Source organism: Spermophilus citellus, assembly GCF_964194105.1.
Source record: "Spermophilus citellus genome assembly, chromosome: 9".
Classification (NCBI taxonomy): Eukaryota; Metazoa; Chordata; class Mammalia; order Rodentia; family Sciuridae; genus Spermophilus; species Spermophilus citellus.
In genome coordinates this window covers 83,342,464-83,363,022 of record NC_138191.1, presented here as the reverse complement: position 1 = coordinate 83,363,022, position 20,559 = coordinate 83,342,464, and the positions used below count along the sequence as shown (strand labels likewise).

Here is a 20,559-nt window from a genome sequence, read left to right as displayed (position 1 = left end):
CCAAGAGGCTCTCAAATACAGGATCTGCTATTTATCTAACATTCAAAACCCCTTCTTTGTATTGTGGACAAAGTTAATGTAGAAGACAAAGGGTCTTTTCAAATTTAAGGACTTATACATGGACAGAAATATACTAATGAGCACATAATTTAAAACCAATGCTCAAATACTTCCATATCAGTAAGGGCGGTGAATGGGTTTAACTCACTACTCTTCATTAAGGAGAGTAGGTTAGTAAGAATTTCATCTATCCATTTTGTCTATTTTTTACTATGTTGAGCAAGTTCAAAAACAGAGAGGACTTTAATAAGAGAAAAACCGAACAAAAACAAAGCACGAACCACATTTCTAAAATGAGTAAGCCAGCTTCTACTGGGGTTAAGAGACTGGGATCAATTCTTGGCTCTGACTATTCAGCCTTTAAGTCAGTCTCCACATCTGGACTCCTGGACTCCATATCTGTAAAGTAATAGTAATACCCACCTCTAGGGTTGAATAAGAACTAAAGGAGATCAAGTTGGTGGAAGTGCTGAATGCTGCATGGTAAGCAGTAGGTGCTTAATAAATGTTTGCTGAACTTGAACACATACAAGTCACAAGGGCAGCAGATAAAAATAACTGCTATCTGGAAAATTAGGGTTTTCCTATGAACTGGTCTACTGTGGCTGGAAGCTGAATCATTTCAATGATTTTATAGATGAGAAATAGATGAAGTAGGGTTTCCTGACAGCCAAAGCCTAAACTGCCACAGAGGGAATATTCTCAAAAAGTGTGCCAACATGTGTGAAGGAGCCCCAAGTCATTCAGAATTTGCAAGTGCCTGGGCCGCAGAAGGCAAGTGACAACAGGGTGGCTGAGGGAAGGTCCCCATACAGAACAGCTGAGCCCTTGGTTCACCTTCATCTTCTCATCTCTGCACAGACCAAGAAGAGACTGGGCTTCGGGAAGCCAGGCAATGCAGAGACCTGGGCAAGAGTAAGAGTCTATATAAGAAACAGTGACTCCCAATTGGCAAAAAGCAGTGCTCGGAGTTTGGATATGCCCTTGGCTAGGGGTCAGACTGGTTTCAACTGTTCCCTGCTTAGCAGCCTCAGTGATCAACAGGAAGAATTGGTTGGAGCTCCCCTCAGAGAGTCAAATACTAGGAAGGTACAAGCTCTTCACTTCTAACACCAGGATTAGGAACTGGGAACTTTGGAGATGTTGAAGGGGCACTGGGAGAACCACTGGACTGGAGTACAGATCTAAAAGGCTGCAGACGTTATCTGCTCCCATGGGTATCAGCAGCAGTCCTGATAGAGTGCTCGGTGGGTCAGTGGGGTTTCATAAGAACAGTATGGGTTGTAGACACATTCAGGATGGGTCCTTAATCTGGGGCCCACCCTTTAAAGGGTTCTGCCTCTGTGTGGTTTTCTTCATCTGCGCCTTTCCTCGCAGGATGCAGGGCTGGGAGGCTGGGGTGTCTGTACACAAGCAACAGGCCCCTCTCTGTGGGGCAGAGCCAGGGGGAAGAAAAGGGCCCAGGGTCCCACACTTCTAGTCAGTCACATTTTGCCATAGAATTCCAAGGACTCCAAGAATCCCAAATGCAAACTTGGCCTTCTAGTTCATCATGAAGGTAAATTGGAGAATGGAACATGTTAGCCTGATTTATCACTTTTAAATATTTAGACATATGGTGGACAGCCTTCTCTGACACTCGCAAGAGTGGGCCCCACAAATGTCGCTGGGGTCTGCTTAGGTCTCAGGGAGAGAGAAAAGAAGAAGGCCACATAGGCTTACTTCCTGGCCTGGCCCCAGCTCCAACCATTAGTCTAATCTGTTGAGGATTCTCAAAGGAAAAACAAAAAATTTTAAACACTATTTTAATGTACAATTACTTTATATTAAGCCCCAGTGGCTTCTGGGATTTCATTTAAATTACTTCATTCAATTTTCCTAATAACTCTATGACGTATGTCCTTTTAATGAATAAGTAAGGTGAGGTTCTCAGATATTAAGTAACTTGCATAGAGTCACACTGCTGCTGGCAATACGGACAGACCAATTCAGAACTGCCTCAAAAGACAACCCATCCATCATTTCAGGCCCCCCCCCTTTTTTCTTAAATTTGCAACAAGAGTATCCACAATGGTTGACTTGTTTGACTACAGAAACTGCTTTACTGTCTATATGTACTCTATAACATCAGGTGGTATGCATTGAATATATACAATAAATTTATTATTAAAGAGACAGTCATCATTTTTGTATCACTAACTTATGATAAAAGCCCCCCAAATCAGTCATGAAATAATAATATTTAGAGTCTTTAATAAAGAACAGTAGCTTCCAATGTCAGGTGCTAACACGTCTGAACTCCCTCCTTCAGTCTCACCTCCACCCTCTGAGGAGGAGGTTATATAAATTGCCCAAGTACACATGGCTAGTAAATGGAAGAGGCTGGACTTCCACTTCCATCTGGATCACTCCAGAGCCCTACTGCCCTCCAGTACCTTTGCTAGTAGAAAACAGTAACATTCAAAAGAAACAAAAGAGCTGAATGAGCATTCCTAGAAGAGCCACTCAACTCCAACCCAACACAGGTCAGAAATAGGCAACATTCATGAGAGGCAGCAAAGAAAGTTCAAAATCGAGTCTAGAATCCTCCAGTGGTGCTAACCTTTCCATAAAGGGCCAGAAAATGATGACATGATCCAAAGAGCTCCGAGCTGGAGGACAGGAAGGACGGAACTCCTGAAGTGTTCTGCCCCAAACGGGCCCGAGGTTGTAGGCAAACTTCTGAGTGGGAGGGTACCCTGACAGAGGAGGCAGCTGCCAACAGTTAGCTTCTGTCAACAACTGTCAGATACCAGGCAGTCTTACCAGATCTTCTCATTTTTTAAAAGAGAGGCCAGAAATTCAGATTTTTATGAAACATCTTCCAATTTTTTTATTGTCAATAATTCACTAAAAATAAAATGAAACAAATCTCTGCATAGGTGATCTCAGGGTCACTCTGAGGAGGAGACATCAAGATCTCTTCAGGCTCCCCCACCCCACATCACCATTTTTTTTCCCCATTTACCTCTCAGGTAAAGATCCCTCTAAAGCTTCCTACGACTGTCCAGTGAATTTCTGGCATGTTCTGCCTGATCCTCACTCACCATCTACGCACTCCCTGTGTCATCTGGAGTACAGGCATTATTAGTTTCTGTGTGAGGAATGGAAGCCAGAACTCAGAAAGCCCCCACCCGGGAACACCCCCCTCCAGTTTTCCAAGAATCCTATGGTCTCAGAGCCTTCTGACATCTTTCATGGTGCACAGTAAAAATAGAAATAGAGTAAGAACACCCTGTTCCAGTGACCCTCCTGTCTCCCTCACTGGCCTGTGTGGTATCATCCCTGGATGGACACTCAGGTTTCTTCCCCATTAGAACAGGAGACTAGGACTTACTGTCTAGGATTGTGTGATCATTAAATTAATTATTGCATGAAAATTGCTTTGACTAGTAATGAAAACATCAAAAGTTAGGGTTTTGTTTGTTTGTTTTTCTGGTACTGGGAATTGAACTCTGGTGTGCTCTACCACTAAACTACATCTCCAGCTCTTTTTATTTTTATTGTGAGACCGGGTCCAAGGCTGGCCTGGAACTTGACTCAGCCTCCCAAGAGGCTGGGATTATAGGCAAGAGCCACCATGCCCAACTGTTGTTGTCATTTTATCAGAAAATGAGATTTTTATGCCTATCTTTCACTCAAAATAGTTGCCAAATTTCAGCAACAGAAGTTCCCTCTATGAATTCAAACCTGGATCAAAAAAAAACAAAAAACTCAGAAACAGGAAAACAATGGGCAGAGAAACCCAGCAAAGCTTTGTAGTCGGCTGCCTGAATCATTTTCTCTTCTGCTTCTGATGGACTTGGAAATAAGTTCATCTTTAATGACTACACTGAGTGTAATAAAACACCAGTTTCATGAGTTCTGGGATACTGCGTGGGCAATACTTCCCCCTCACACCCTCTAGAGATAATGAAGGCCATGGATCCAATTTGAATTCCCGGGGAGAATCACAGAAAGGCCAGGGCTACATCTGGCACCTAGAGAACCTTCCCTATAAAATAAGGACACCGGTTATACCAGTTCCACGGGATAAAGGTGCAAGGTATCGCATAAGGCACTTATGGATTTGCAAATCCATGATTTTCCACATACCAGACTTGCAGTTTTGGTATCTAAGTCCTAGGTCGTATGGGCTGGGTAAGCTTCACCTATCTCAAATGGCTTTGGAGACATATTTTATTTGGTGGAAAATTTGTTCAGAATACTAGGAAGGGAAGTGTGGAAGGGCACTGTGGTTCACTACACTTACTATTTCTATCCTGTTATGGGGGCGGCACACTGACCTGAAGAAACCTGCACTCCAGGATTCTGTAGGAGCAGACGCAGCCCGCAGTGTCATTGCAGGCAGAAAGATCCACGTTTTTCCATCCTGGGAATCATCAACTACCCAGTGTCCTTAGGGGGTCGCTACTAATTACACTGCCTTGCCCTGCCTGAGCAAATGGAAAGTCAGAGAGAAGAGCAAGGCCTTCATATAAGAAAAAAGTGGTAGGAAAACAAATAGCTAGGAAAGAGACTAGGCAGCCCTGAGAAACCTAGGGCAGCTGCTTAATGTAAACACATGGTCCATGGAGTGGGAGGGAAGGTGACTGGTGGCCTCAATGCAAGTCCCCAGAGTGCTCCTTACTTATGCTCCATGCACCTCTCCATGTCTGTAGTAGGTATTAAGCAGCCAGGACAGCACAAAGAGCTAAAAGTTTTGAGGCAAACAGAGTTAGTTTTGAATTCTATGTTTATATCTGAACTATGTTGGATACATCTTAGTTTCCAACTTTGCAAGAAATAGAAATAGAAATAGAGGAACCTACCCTTTAAGGCTGTTGACCACCTGGCACGTAGCAAGTTCTTAAAAATACAAGTGCCCTTTCTGGCCAGTCCCAGGATGGGTATATTGTTGAGCAATTAAGTGAAAATAAAGTGGGGAAAGAGGAGGATAAATTATATTAGAATAGAGATAAAGGATTTTTTTATGGTTGTAAGAAGCTCTTAGATTACCATCGAAATCTTGACTTTTCTGGTCCCTTGCCCTGGGAAAAAAATTAAAGAGGTTTCAAAAAGGCTCATGTGCATTCCCACATTACATAGGGGAGCTGCCAGTCACAGAGTTTGTTTGGCTAACCTCAGAAGGAGGCCTCACAGACCAGCCTCCTCCTGTTCTCCAGGAGACATATAATCTGGGGTTATTTATGCAGCATTCCTTCCCCAATCAAAAACTCTCTGACCTGGCTTGTATTTTCTTGACGCTTTCAATTAAGGAAATAACAAAACCAACCCTGTCCTGTATCCAAGGTTAGGTCTGGCCAAAATGGCCTCAGCTAATTATAAATTTGGCCCTGGCTGTGTTCTTAAGATGCCCTACAGGCCTGGGTGTGAGCAGTTAAACCAATGAATGAGTGCAATTATTTCACAAACCAGCCTAATAGTTTAGTTCATACTACCTCTCTCATCTTTCTCCATCATGACAAGCATTTGCATTGTGGAGAAATACTTTCCATGTATACAAAGACGTGTTTCTAAGCATCATCCATTTCTCTTGCTATGTTCTATTGCATTATCTCCTAGTTGAAATCAGCTATCTGTCAATGAAACATAACTAGGGACAAAGGAAAACATTGTTCATAATAGGTCCTTTGCAAAATGATAGCACTTCTCAGCTAGAAAACATCAACTCATTCACATTGTAACCAAGACTACTACTGTGTCAAGGCTGCAAAACTGGAAAGGGTAACTGGAACATCACTTGTTCTATAACCAAATGAATATGGAAAAGCTACACCTGTTTGTGTTTATGAGGTTGTCAGTTAGATCTTTTCTCTGCTACTCCACACACCTACCCAGAGGGACACCCATCTCCTCCTGGGATTCAAATCTCCCTCTCCAGTCCAGATTTCCCCTCCTGAGTTTTAAATCCATATGTTCACTTCCCACTGATATCTCCTTTCCCATTGTTCATAAAGCCATACCTCCCATTTGGATCAATTCTCCCTGCTAGGTGGCTTTCTGATTGATCTCCTTTCTCTTCATCAACATTCCCATTGTTCAGGCTACCATCATGTCCAGTCTTGAGGACCAAAACGCTTTCCCATTCCTAATTTTCACAATGACATGAGAAAGCTGATTTCCAAAATACCTTGATCGAAAGTGAAAACTGCTTAAATGACATAATAGGCTAAGGTATGGCAGCTGTTGAGCACCTTGGTTTCATCAAATCCTATGAGATTTTTCTCTCCTTTCACTCAGGCTGTCCACCTCAAATACAGCTTCCATCCCCTCCAGCCTTGGAAGATGGCAAGAGCTCACCTCTGGAGACAGCCAGCCAGCCTGGGGTTGCAGTCACCTTGGTGCCTTGCAACACTGGGCAAGTCACTGAACTTCTCTATCTAAAAATGGAGGTAATGGTAAAGCCCATCACTGAAACCTGGGAGAAATAATCACAGTCACATATGCCAAGCACTCTGCAGAGGCCTGCCATACAATAAGCACTCAGTAAATGCCGGCTGCTATTCCAAGTTTACACCTGAGGTTACTACAATTGTTGCATTCAGGGTCTTTACTAGCACATCAGAGTTTTAAAAAGTGTCCCCCTTTTGGGGGCTGAGACTGTAGTTCAGTAGTAGAGTACCTGTCTAGCACCTAGGAGGCACTGGGTTCAATCCTCAGCACCACATAAAAATAAATAAAGATATTATGTCCATCTACAACCAAAAAATATTTTTTAAAAAGGTGTTCCCCTTCGAAAGAGTGAATAGGACTTCTTTGGGCTGCAGATAGTGCAAGGTATCCCCACAAGTCTAACTCCTGCTCATCTTCTAGAATTCTATGCAGATTCATTCTCTGCCTTTTCTCACTCATCAAAACTCAAAGCAGCTCCCCTCCTCTTGCTTCAACAGTGCTGTTTGCCCAGAATTCTACCACTTATCCTTCTTCAGTGTACGTACCTATTTATGTGCATCTCTGTCCTACATACCTCCCACAGATTGGAGGATGTTGATCTCCAGGGACTGCCTCAGTCTTGTTCATAGTTATATCTCCCATATCTTCATAAGAGATACTCATTAAGTATTTACCAAATTAATAACAAACATTCTTTCTTTTTTTTTAAGAATAGTGGGCAGTTTGAGAAACTGAGGCTTTTTTAATATTTATTTTTGGTGTAGATGGACACAACACAATGCATTTATTTTTATGTGGTGCTGAGGATCGAACCCAGGTCCTGCTCTGGCTAGGCGAGCACTCTACCACTGAGCCACAATCCCAGCCCCTGAACAACATTCTTTTTCCTTTAAATATTCTTATAACCCTAAATTTCCTGTCACTCTATCATCTCTGTACCAACCAGGGAGTTTGCTCTATTGTAGTGACATTATACTTTCTTCTCTACATCTACCCTTACATAATATCTCCTCTCTCTCTCTCTCTCTCTCTCTCTCTCTCTCTCTCTCTCTCACACACACACACACACACACACACAGAGAGCTCAGTGAAAGAATTTTGCTCAAATTTAGCCCATGAATCCCAATGGTCCCAAAAAAAGAACAATGTACTGGGATACATGGATGGAAGTGATTCTGAGGGAGGTGATGTCTCCTTTTCCCTTTTCGCTTCTGAACATGGGGATGTACTAGAGTTCTCCTTGAGAGGACCCAGGGGTTAAAAGAAGAGGTGGGATGCAATTCCAGGGGCTAGAAACCAATGAATTATCTGACCTAGTGCTGCTTTAGGGTTTGAGGCTTAAACAAGAAAAGGATAGACCTTTAATGTCTGCATTATGTCCCCCAGTCCATAGGGATCAGACACTAGAAGGGACTTCTGGTAAGAGATTCCACCAAATAAGCTGAAACCTCAAACACTGGATGGACTAAAGAACTCAATTCATTCTTTCTCTACCAAACATTTTTAAGCACCTCCTGGTTTTCACACACAGTAGTGGGGATAAAAAGACACATAAGGAAAGTATCATTGTCCTCAAATTGTTCACAGTAAAATGGGAAAGGCAGGCATATTCATAAGGAAGTAGGCAGTTAATACTGCATTTGAAGTATATAGAAAGTATACAGTTGGCACTAAGAGATCAAGAGTGCTGGGTAGGGGCTCCAGGAATGCAGCGTAGAAGACATGACCTTCTGGATCACCTCATCCAGAAAGGGTGATGTTTACCTGTGAGTCAAAGGATTAGAGTTCACTAGGCAGCAAGCTATGAGAAGAAATTATGGATGGGAGAAGCTGCATGTGTAAAAAGTCAGGTAAGCACAAACAAATAGCAGGGAGCAGTCAATTCAATATGGTGAGGAATTTGAGAGAAAGACTGGAGAGAATGTGAAGGATGGAGAGCAGGAACAGCCTGAGCACAAAAGAATGAAGTGTGTATGGCCTGCTGTGGCATTCAGTTTAAAATGTTTAAGCAAGATTTTGTCACCTATGTGAAAAGCAGACTGGGGGGCATGTGGGGGCAGTAGAGGGTAGAGAGCCATGGGGAGGCCTCCTGTACTCCAGTTCTCTGTGTGTTTAACATGATTTAATGTCATAGAAAATACCTCCTGAAAGATATTTTCTAAGAAATTTGTTTTCCAAGGAATTTGAACTCAACAGTGAGCCTATCTTTTCTTCTAACAAAGCAACAGAAATCAGAACCATCGAGAAACTGGCAAGTGTTAAAACACTGGAAAGCGAATGTGGCCACAGCTCTTTCTTATTTGACCATAATCAACACAAATGTGGAGAGAAAACAAATCTGACAGCCAAGGGAAGAAAACACACAGTGGGTGTCTTTGCTTTCTCCCCAGGACACCTTCAGTACACAGAGCATTTGGAATAGCTGATTTGATGGTTGTGAAAATCTACCTGCCCCCCCTCCCTCCCTCTCTGCTCTCTTCTCTCTCTCTCTCTCTCTCTCTCTCTCTGAATGCAATTAGAGAAGAGAGCTCCGTTCACACTGAATCTAAAAATAGAGGATGGCAGAGTTCACCGATTGACAGCTGCCTTCTCATACAGCAACCAGGAAAGGAAAGGGATGGCTAATTTAACTTAACAACTTCCAAAACAAACAGTGCAGAAGGAGCACAGGATAAAGAGAAAACACAAAGGTCAGCTCTTCAAAGGGCTGGAGGAGGAATGGAGGGTCACTCTGTGGCAGTTTATTAGTCCTCCCCAAATTCTGATGAGACTGGTTAAGTACTCTGCCCAGATTTGCCCAGAGTCCTTTAGGCAAGAACTCAGGTGGGTGGAGCTGCTACAAGAATCCAGGCAAGACCAGGCAGAAGGGCCAGGACTTTCCCTAACTTTTCCATACATCACCTGGACACCCAGAGCTAAGAGTCATACTGTCTTTCTAGATAAGATAAATGTAAACTGTTTTATTTTTTTTCTCCTCCTCCACCATATCTAAATTACATTCTACCTAGCCTGCGGCATTAAAAAAGAAAGAAAGAAAACAGTGATCCAGAAAATCAACATGGATCCTGCAGGGGGAGAGACCAGGTGTCTAAAAAGAGTGAACCAGTTCTTTCTTTCTTCCCCTCAGTTCTAAAATGTTTTCAGTTTTCCTCTTCAGTCTGTCTTATCCAGGGAGGGGATTATGGTTAGGCTTCAAAAGAAACAAGGGAGTGTTGTGGACAGGAAGCAGATTCTCTCCGCAGCTCTCCCACAGATCTGTTGCTGGCTCTCAGGGCCACAGCCAGCCAGCTAAATGTCAGTTCAGTGCACCGCAGCAGTCCCTCACTACACTACCTCCATCGCCCGGTGACTAAGCTGTTTCAACAGCTGTGTTATTGCTGGAGTGAGGCCAGTATTATTCACACAGAGCATTTGTCTCATATGGCTTATGGGGAGAATTACTGCACTCAGAATTTGGGGTTCTGTGGGCAAATAAGGTCCTTCCTTAATTAATCATCTGGGGCATTTCCTAAAGTTCTGGTGGCAATGGGATACCATTCTGCTGCTACCCAGGCTTCTAGAAGATGGACAGATTCATAACATTACAAAGAGGACAAGAGAGGCATATGAATGTGAGGGAAAGGAGCATTATGGACAAGCATGACCCTTGGTTGAGCCATGAAAGATCTCTATTGCCCCTTCCTTGATAAAAGCTACCCACATCAACAGGAATGGTAAGAAGGACTTCCTTTCCATTCTTCCATTCCCTGTCTTTCCCTTGAAATCCTTTCTCTGCACTTGCAGCTAATGTTAGCAACTCTTTGCCTCTGCTGACCTCTCCAGGCATCTCTCCACAGTCTTGCCCCTTAGCACCATCTAGGGCAGCACCCTGCCATGCACACCTTCCTTAGCCTGGGACTTCCCTCTCATGCCATTTATGTCCATATCACTCATGAATGTTCATGTCAATTGCTCAGCAAGTGGGTCCCGGTGGCTTGTCATCTCTGCTACTCCACATTCCTAGCCTCTGACTCCACATTGAGTGCGGGAGGTAGATGCTCCATTACTCACAGTTGAATAAATCAACCCACACTCCCTTATGTTGAGGGGTGACAGGAGACAGGAAAAGGTGTTTCCTGTGGGCGGAGGGAATTTCTATTTCTAGTCCAACTAAATCTGCTTTCAAGAGCACTATTAGGGACGCTGAAAGGTCAGAAAATAATCCAAAGAATTAATCAATGGGATGGCACTGAATTAAAAAGCTTCTGCATGGCAAAGGAAATAAGAGCATGAAGAGAGAACCTACAGAATGGGAGAAAATCTTTGCCAGCAACTTTTCTGACAGAGGATTAATATCCAGAATATATAAAGAACTCAAAAACAAAAAACCAAAAAGAAACCCAGTCAAGAAATGGGCAAATGGGCTAAACAGATACTTCCAAAAGAAGAGATACAAGTGGCTTGCAAATATATGAAAAAAAAAATTTAACATCTCTAGCAATCAAGGAAAGGCAAACAACACTGAGATTTCATCTTACTCCAGGTAGAATGGCAATAATAAAAATAATAAGTGCTGGAGAGGATGTGGTGTGGGGGATGATACTTCTACACTGTTGGTGAGATTACAAATTAGTATAACCACTATGGAAATCAATATGGAAGTTCCTCAGCAGACCAGAAATGGAACCATTGTGTGATCCAGCTATTAGCATTTGTCCTAAGGAATTAAAGTCATCATGCTATACAGTACACGGATACCCATGTTTATAGCAGCACAATTCATAACAGCCAAGCTATGTAACTAGCCTAGGTGTCCATCAACTGATGAATGGTTGTAGCATACGTACACAATGGAGTTTTGTTCAGCCATAAGAAAGAATGAAATTATATCACTTGGTAGGAAAATAGGTAGAACTTGGAAGCATTGTGAAGTGAAATAAGCCAACATCAGAAAATCAAGGGTCATATGCAGAAGCTAGAGAGTGAAAAAAGAGGGGATCTCCTGAAAATAGAAGGGTAGCTGTGGAAGAAGGGGACAAAGGGGAGGGAGGAAGGGAGATACTAGATGATGGAACTGACCGAATTATATTGTTATATTATGTGCTGGTGTGAGGATGTAACAAAAAATTCCACTATTATGTATAATTATGATGCACCAATAAAAATTATAAAGCATTCAAAAAGAAAAAAAAGGAGCCCAATTACTGCTGTCCCTTCTAAGTTCTCACCAGGCACCAGCAGATACCACTTTTTGATATTGAATTGACCTGAGAAATGTGTGTTCTTATAAAGGCAGCATGGAATTCATTTAATTTATTTATTTACTATTTTGGAATTTTAAAAATAAATGAAACAATGATTCTTAGAAACTTGCCTTTTTGAGTGCAAGTTTCACCCGTACAGATGCTTGTCAGATAAAAACAATCATGGGCAATCTCACAACAAGGAAACAAGACCGGTGGTCAGACTGCTAAAGTCTGAAAGAGACTAGTGGATTTGGTGGATTCACAGCTCTAGCTTATGTCAGTGAGCCACGTGTTAGGAGAACTGCTGCTCCCTCTAGGAAGGCAGTTATTCATTGTACAAGGTAAGTCACTTTACACACTGTGTTCTTTCACTGAATGTTGAAGTTGGATCCTGTGCTGATGAAAGTTCCTTCTTATTCTAATATCTTAAGAAAGTAGAAATCAAAACCACAGCAGCTGTCTAATTGCCTTCTCTACCTTTAAGGCACTGGGGCAAAAACAAAGAACTGTAAACCATTCCTGCCCTCAGGACACCTACAATGGCCTTGGAGTGATAAGGGACAAGAATTTGAAGTTAACAGTCAACAAATGCAAAAGTCCCACAGCACCAGGTACCTATCAGTACTTGAGGGAAAAAAAAAATACTTTGTCATGACTATAAAAAGAGAAAAGTAGATTTCAACAGCCCCTCTCCCCTCAACCCCCAGAATATATTTCTTCTGTTGGCAAGGAAAGAAGAGAGGAGATAGAAAGTGCATGCAGGAAGAGCCACCTACTAGAAGGGATCCCGTCTGTCTCATGGAAAAGCTTTGTTTCTGACAAGTCTCGCAGAGGAAAAAGTAGGCTAGAACAAGCTTTTTATTTCCAACCCACCTTTTCTTCCTTCCCATGAATGAGGAGGGGATACAAATGAGAGCAGGCAGCCAGGGAGAAAAATAATATGGCTGGTGGATCCTGACCTCTTGGATTCCTGCCAACAGAGAAGCCCGAGAGGCAACATTTAATTGTGGAAAAACCAGCCTGGCTCTCCTCTTATCTTTTTTCCTCTGTGACTTAAACCCACAATTACTGGCAACCCCTGGATTCCGAGTCACTCAGCTGGTGGTGGCGCAGTGGCTGTGTCTGTAGCTAAAAAGCAACAGGGAGTGGGATTTTACCTGCCCGGAAGCCAGCCCAGGGAGAACATGGCCCTAACCCAGGTTTACCACTGCTCCCATTAAAAAGTTCACAGATGTCCTCCCATCAGAACACCTCCAAGTGAGAAGTCCAGATAAGAAAAGAGAAATGTGATTTCCAGCTGCTGTATAATTCAAAGGACAAGCGATGAGTCTCCAATCCTGAATTCTACCTTTTCATTTCAACACTAGATATGTGATTCTCAATTCCTCTTCTTAAGGATTAAACTTCCAATTTCTTAGTCTGGCCATTAAAGCAACTCACTGATGGGGCCCCTCTGTCTCTCGGGAGCTTGGATTTTCTCTCCACTCATCTGTAGCCTAACGAATGGGTTCACTTTGCAGACAGTGTGTTATTTTGCAGCATTTCATGGTGGAAAAACATGGGTCCTAGTCCTCACTTTCTCACCTGAAAATCAGGTGACCTTGGACAAGTCACTTTCCATTTCAGTCTGCAGAGCTTTAAAATTTGTTCTCCAATAATGACCTCATAGAGAACAGGAGAGTTAACCTTGAACATCAATCGTTGAGCATGCATAAAAGATACATTACAGAGGTTTCTTCCCTCAATCTGAATGCCTTTGCTTGAGTTTTTATCTCCATCCAGAAATGTTCCCATGTCCTCACTCATGTCTTATTCTTTCCTTCTAGGTTGTCTCCAAAACATCTCTTCTCCTACATGAATTATTACTCTATTTCAAAACAGCTTACATGTTAATATGTTTACAGTCAAATATAACTAAATCATGCCCCATGGGCACATTTTCCTAAGGATGCTGGGAATTTCTCTAGTATTTTAGGATGTTCTTCAATTGCTTAATTGATCACAACACATAATTTGGAACTCATGGGGCATACCTAAACTATGAATGTGGAACTTCTACCTTTGGATTTAAAACTGAGTTCTATGGATAAGCTACAGGGCTTAGGGTGAAATTATCTCACCTAAACTAAATGTATGAATAAGGCCTATGCACATTTTTCTCCCATGTTTAAAGTCCTTGACCTGAAATTAATAACCACTGTCTTGAAGTAAAGAAGGACTGCGACCAGCATCTACCTGGGCCTTGTTCTGAATACTCATCCCTGCCACATGTTTCTGGGCTTTGTATGCTCTCTCTAGAGCTCATATTTATCTTTTATATTCAAGTCCAAGAATAATAACTACTCTTTTTGACTGAACATATACTATGTGCCAAGCACTCACAAGGTAACAGCTTTACATGTATTATTTCCAGTTTGATTCTTATAACCACTCTCTATAGGTAGCACTACTATTATCTCTATTCTGTAGATGAGGAAATGGGAGTTCACTGTAGTTTTAAAAACTTGCTTGCCAAAGGTCACATTATCTGTCAGTAGTAGGTCAAGGATTCAGCTCCAACCCTCTGGTTTGAAGTACTTAATCTCATGCTGTCATTGTTGCTCCAAGTTCCTTCAGTTCCCAGAACAAAATAAGGCTGCCTTTGGATTGTTTGTTTGCCTTTGTATAATATCACAAATTCCTACATCACCTTTAAAACTCCATCCTTCGAGACTCAACTCAAAAATTACCTTTCTAGTGAGTTCATCATTTCTACTCTGTTTTCATAGAATACTTTGGGCACTGAAGGCATTAGACATGCTGGTACAATTTTTTTCTTTCTTTCTCTCTGAACTAGACTGTGGGCTCCTAGCTAATTATTCTGAAAATATCTTGAGCATTGACTGTGCCTTGGACAATGCTAAGTATGGGGACATAAAGATAAACAACATGCTGTTCCTGCACTCAAAAAATTCAGTCTTGCAGGACAGAGAGAACAAAGAAGGGCAATGGCATGTTTTGAAGCTATATTATAAGGGATAAGCGTTTATCTTTCTTTCTTAAATCCTAAGCAAAATGCTAGCCTATAGAAGTCCAATAAGTAACAACTGAATGAATGAATGAGGTTGGCAAAGGGGCTGAAGATGCAGGGACTTTTAAATTAAAGACCTACCATTCCATTATGAAAACTCTTTGAGATTATTTATATACTGACTCACCTAAAAAATGCTTCCTGTGTTGATGTCTATGATACATTTTTTAATGTCAGACTAAAAATACACTTCCAGTACACCAACCCTGTCTGCCTACCCAAGGACTAGAAATGAACACAAGGTAATACACCACAGAATAAAAATACAAAAATGTCACTCATTCCAACTCCAACTCTAAGGCTCATCCAATAAAGAAGCATCGAATCTCGCTGAGCAGTGTCTTCTCAACAGGTTGACATTTGAAAGTGTCTAAAGTCACTTATTTACAAAACCAAAGGAATACTTAGAACATTTTATAAAGCCAAAGAATCTTGAACAAGTCCTGGACTCTGAGCATCAGAGAGTTAAAAACAGATGGGAACTTAGGGGTCACCTAGACTAATTTCCCACTAAAACCAGGAAACCAGTTCCATAGCACTATCCCTAGACCCATGCAGGATCAAGTCTTAACATCACACACACTTATAACCCTTTTACTGCTCAGTTAGGAGTCTTTAGATAATCCTTTAACCTCCCCTATCTTCAGCTTTTTCATGTGGCCACAGAAAATTATTAACAAGATAAGAAGAAATAAAAACAAATTCTTCATCTGAGATTGGTTGGTTGTAAGCAACAGGATTTCACCTATTCTAGCTTAAGCAGAAATTAGCTAGAAGAATCCTGGAGTATCTCAGGAAAAGCAAGGGCAGAATGTGCTGATGAGCTTGCGGGCATGCACACACAGAAAGCTGTCGGAGTAAAGTCATCTTCTGTGGTCCATCATAATTATGCCACATAGTCCTTCATCCTCACTTCCTTCTTTGCATCTGATTTCTCTCTGCCAGGCAACTTTCTCTGCCATTCTGTGCATATGGAAAACTATGGCTGCCCTGGTGGGCCTCAGGACTGACCAGTTTAAGTGCTGATGGAAGTGGAGCATGAATTATTGAATCGCAATTTCTTACAAGAGAGAATGTGATTGATTCCCCTGGGGCAAGGGCCCATCCCTAGTCTGATTGATCAGCTGTGGCTGGAGACTGATCACACAGCTAGCTTGCCAGTTCAGTATGGGTGATAGAACAATCAGGGAAAAGTTGAGCAATTTCTTCAAGAAAAGGGCATGAGCTAGAGCCAAAGCCAACAACTGGCAACAGAGACAACCACTAACATCTCTGGCACAGAAGTATTTTGTAAGGAAAGCACCACCCATGCAAGCTATCATTGTGGTCATCTAACGATCCTCATTAGTCACCTTCTGCTTGACCATCATTAGTGGCCGGGTTCTCACAACTTGTGGAGACCATCATTTCATTGCTAAACACCTCCAACTATTAGAACTCTTGTCTACGTGACAGCAACTTTAAGATACTACATTTAAACAGTTGCAATCTTCCCCCAAATCTTACCTTTCATGAAGGCATAATCTCACTTGTTAGGTCAGGCCTGGGCTTTTCTTTGAAGTCCTAATATGAATAACGGTCAAAGCCAGAAAGAGATTTGTTGGACAACTGTTTGAAAAAACAACCTAGAGCAGAACAATTTAAAAAATCCCAGAATGTCTACTTTAAAGAATTACTACTACCTCTTTTACTAACACTGTTACTCCTAACTACAGAAAAAGAGGAACTAGAATCATCTAGCATTAATGCAGAAATTTGTAGGTAGATATTGGGAAAATGGGTTTTTTCCAATGTAGTCCTTACCACTTTCGCTAGTAGAATTCTGCCTTGCCTAACAAAGGATTTTCCTACCCTTACCTAACTTCCTTTTGCTTTGAAAAGCATAACCCAGAAAATAATTTTAATTCCTTTTTTTTCTTAACCAAAATAAAGGTGTGATTTCCTCATAAAAGAAACTCACAATAGCTATGTTATATGATTGGCTGGCATTTAAATATAGAAAAGAAGACCTGAAGTTAGAAGTTGAGGTAGAAACACAAATGCATCTTCTATATAGTAGGGGGTACCATTATACAATCTGCTGCTGATGGCTGCTCTGCTGTTCACATTATGAATGGCAATGATGTCACTAGGTTTCTATTTTGGTAACCAGGGTATACTTGTTATGGATGCAAAGAGAATCTCCTCTTTTATGTTCTAAACTCAGAGCAGGAAATGAGACAGGTGGGTGATCTGCAGCTGTGGCACTATAAACAGGACCAACCTACCATCTAGTCTAGATTCTAGACTGCACCACATTCCCTGAAGTACAGATTGGGAGGTTTTTAAAAACTGAAAAAATGCCATTTTAGAAAGACCAGTACAACTTCTATCCAAGAATATGAGACTGCTTTTTGGTAGAAGACTAGCTGACCTGTACTGCCTGGAGCCAGCCCCCATCTGCACTCTTAATGTACAACCAGGAGATCCTGCTCTGGTTCCAGCCAACTGTGCCACGGTGGGCAAGTATCACTCTCTGAGTTAAAAGGTTTCTTTATCTGGTAAATTAAAGGACTGGTCCTTTAACTTGGGCCAATCATTCATTTGAAAATCTGACAAAAGCCATAAACACTCTTACTCCAACAATGAGTATTAAAAAATAGGACCAAAATTTTACATAGAACATCAGGGGGCTCATATAGCTCTGAACTCCACCTAGAATTGAACTGCCTGAAGATTATGAGCTCAAGAGCCCTATAACATTTCTGCCAGTGCTCAGAGACACCTGCAATAAGACAGGTGATGTTTGCTAATTATTTCTAGACTGCTCAACATTATAAATGAGTGTTAAGATGAGACCTACCTTATGTAATCTACTTCCTAACGTAAAATTGATCAACAAGCCAATGGCTGACTGGAAAGAGTGGAAGGGACTGGATATACCAAACTATAAACATTACAGACCAGATGTCCCTTATCCAAAATGCTTGGGAGCAGAAGTGTTTTGAGATATATATAATTTTAAATGTTTTGTATGTTCATAAGGAGATATGAGGATGGGACCAAGTATAAACATAAAATTCATTTATGTTTCACATACACCTTATACAAGAGCCTAAGATCATTTCAGTCAATACTTTTAGTTACCTGTGTTTTAATTGGGATAAAAAAGGTCTGGTGCAAAACTCTCCACTTACAGTGTCATGTTGGCACTCAGAACTAAGTTTTGGATTTTGCATCATTTCTGATTTAAAATTTTTAGATCAGGGAAACTCAGGCTGTAATAAAAAAATCCTGGAAAGATTTTGGAGGAGCTCTACTCTGCTTCTGGATTTAATTTCTTCATTCTTAAATTAGATAATATAAAATCATTGAGCCAGACAGAGGTTCATAGTGATGCTAATAGACAGGGAGCTCTGTAGTGACTTTGTCTAAGTAATGTGCTTACAATAATCACGCCCAGTGAAAACAAAGCCAAAGGTTCCCAAGAGCCTGCCAATACCAACATGTTCACAATGGTCAATTCCAAAGGAAGAACTGTACACATGTGCTAGAAGATTCCCTCAAGGGAAAGAAAATCCATGAGTGAGAGAGAACAAACATGTCCCTAATCTTCTATATCCAAGGTTAAACATCAGTCTTTCCCATGATGTTAATTTCTTTCCATCTCAAGTCAATAAGACTGACACATACCAAGAAATCCTAGGTGCTAACCTTGGCTTGCAGGATGGGGGATTCACAATTTTATAGGAATCAAGAGATTGGTCATGAAGCCCATCTTGAACCCTGGTAACCACCTTCCCTTTTACCTAATCCTGAAAAATATCCTATTCCATTTAAGTCTCTGAGATCCTTCTGGTATATTTTGAGCTTTTTCAGCTTATCTTTTTGGGGAGGATAGGACAGGAGAGCAGAAGAAGCTGATGGTTTTTTTATTTCTGCCTGTTGACTCTGACTGTGGTAACATGAAGAAATTTAAATGTAAGTTTTAAAATCTTGTGATACTGGCCTATGATGAAAATGATCCAATTAGAAATATATCTTATAAACAGAAACTGTAAGAGGCTCATGAATCAATCCCTCTTTGAGGAGGAGTGGAAGTAAAGGCTGGGTGAGTGAACTCAGGATTGCTTTTCTGTAGTTACTAAAACATGGAAATCCAGTTGAGTGACACTCCAGATGACCTGCTCCATCATAGTAGTACAGTTCCCCAGGTGTATGTCATTCCATATCCATAAAGTTCTCCCAGAAGCATCAATAAACACAGAATTAAGAAGCTTGGCTAAAGGCCAAAAATTACTTCCCGAAGGGATTCCTTGGCTTCCCTTCTTCTACAAACTCACCCCATCTTAGATAATGTGAGTTTATTTTTAATAATCAATAGATTATTTCTTTTTTCTTTTATGATGGTCTTCCCTTGATATCTATCTAACACTCCATGACCAATGCACAATCACGGGATGCTTGGTCATCTAACTTGAAAACGTTTTGGTTAATTTTAATGTCATTCTAATTATTTTTTCACTAGAAATGCTTTCGGTTTGGAGAAAGAAAAATCACTTGCCACTTACAAAAATAATTCTACTGCTTCATTTAGTCATTCACAGTTACAAGAGACTGATACTGGATTGTAGTATCCAGCCCAGGGCTCAAGGCAAAACAGAATGCTTTCATTATATAAGAACAGAAGATGCCCGGCTTTGCCACCCATCATCACTTACCAGTATTTCTTTAGCCCGAGGGATTTTTAAACCCTTCAAAATTCCAAATTTTCTGTTCCAAACAGGTCCCTCTGTCTTGAAGCTTTCTCCCTATGACTCCATTCTTCTATTTCTACCTATGTGGAAACAGCATCAGATCCCACTGGTTGAAGGGCTGAGTCCCACAAAAACCACTCCACTTCAGATACCAGGAGCAAGCACAGATTGTGGCCAATGTGAGATATGTGACCTTTGGCCAACGATCCAGATTCCCAAGACCCTCTCCTTGGGTTGGACTAACTTGCTAGAGAATGGGACCCAAACAAACACTTTACTTACCACTTACCAGTTTATCATAAAGGATATTACAGAGGCCAGGATTTTTAAATCTTGTTTCCACAGGACCTAAACAGGGTTTCATACAACTACAGGAACCTCTTCCAAGGGTGAGGCCCATTGTTGGCTACTGGAGATCAAGTCAAACCTCAGCCCCTCTCCTCCCCTGGGAGCCTGGAGGATAGGGCTGAAAGTCCCAACCCTCTATTATACTTTTTTTTTCAAATGCATATTACTGTTTTGCATAATATGTACTCTCAAATATAATACACACATCACTTATATAAATTATCCTATATTGCTATTGCTATCTTCCCAAAGATACCAGCCTGAGTAAATTCTGGAATTGATGAAACAATGACCAGTTTTTATTGTGTGAGTGAATGTTTTTTAGATATCTAAGCTTTTGTTCAAATCTCAGGTCCTAGCTAAAGCCAGAATCACCTTCAAATTGAATGATTAAAAATAATAAACATTTAGCCCCAAATAATCATAAGATATTTAAAATACATAGTCCTTAGATTATTTTATCTGTTCGATGACCCTTCAAAGGCAGGTAAAAACTCTTGACCAGCATGTATGGGAAGTCCCAGCTTTAATTCACAGCCCGAATATGATATCTCCTCTCATTGTTTGAAATCTAAATTCATTTCATAGACTGACGGGAAAAGTTTGTTTTTCTAATTAAAGAGGTCCATTCCTGACTTCTTGCATGTGAGGTAATATCATTACAACTGAATCTTTGATGAACAGG

The 20,559-nt window shown here is 41.2% G+C and overlaps 1 protein-coding gene across 1 annotated transcript in view; it reads right to left on the bottom strand.

Moving 5' to 3' along the window:
- Positions 1-20,559, bottom strand: part of WLS (Wnt ligand secretion mediator) — a 104,838-nt gene that overhangs the window by 43,132 nt on the left and 41,147 nt on the right. The window lies entirely within an intron of this gene.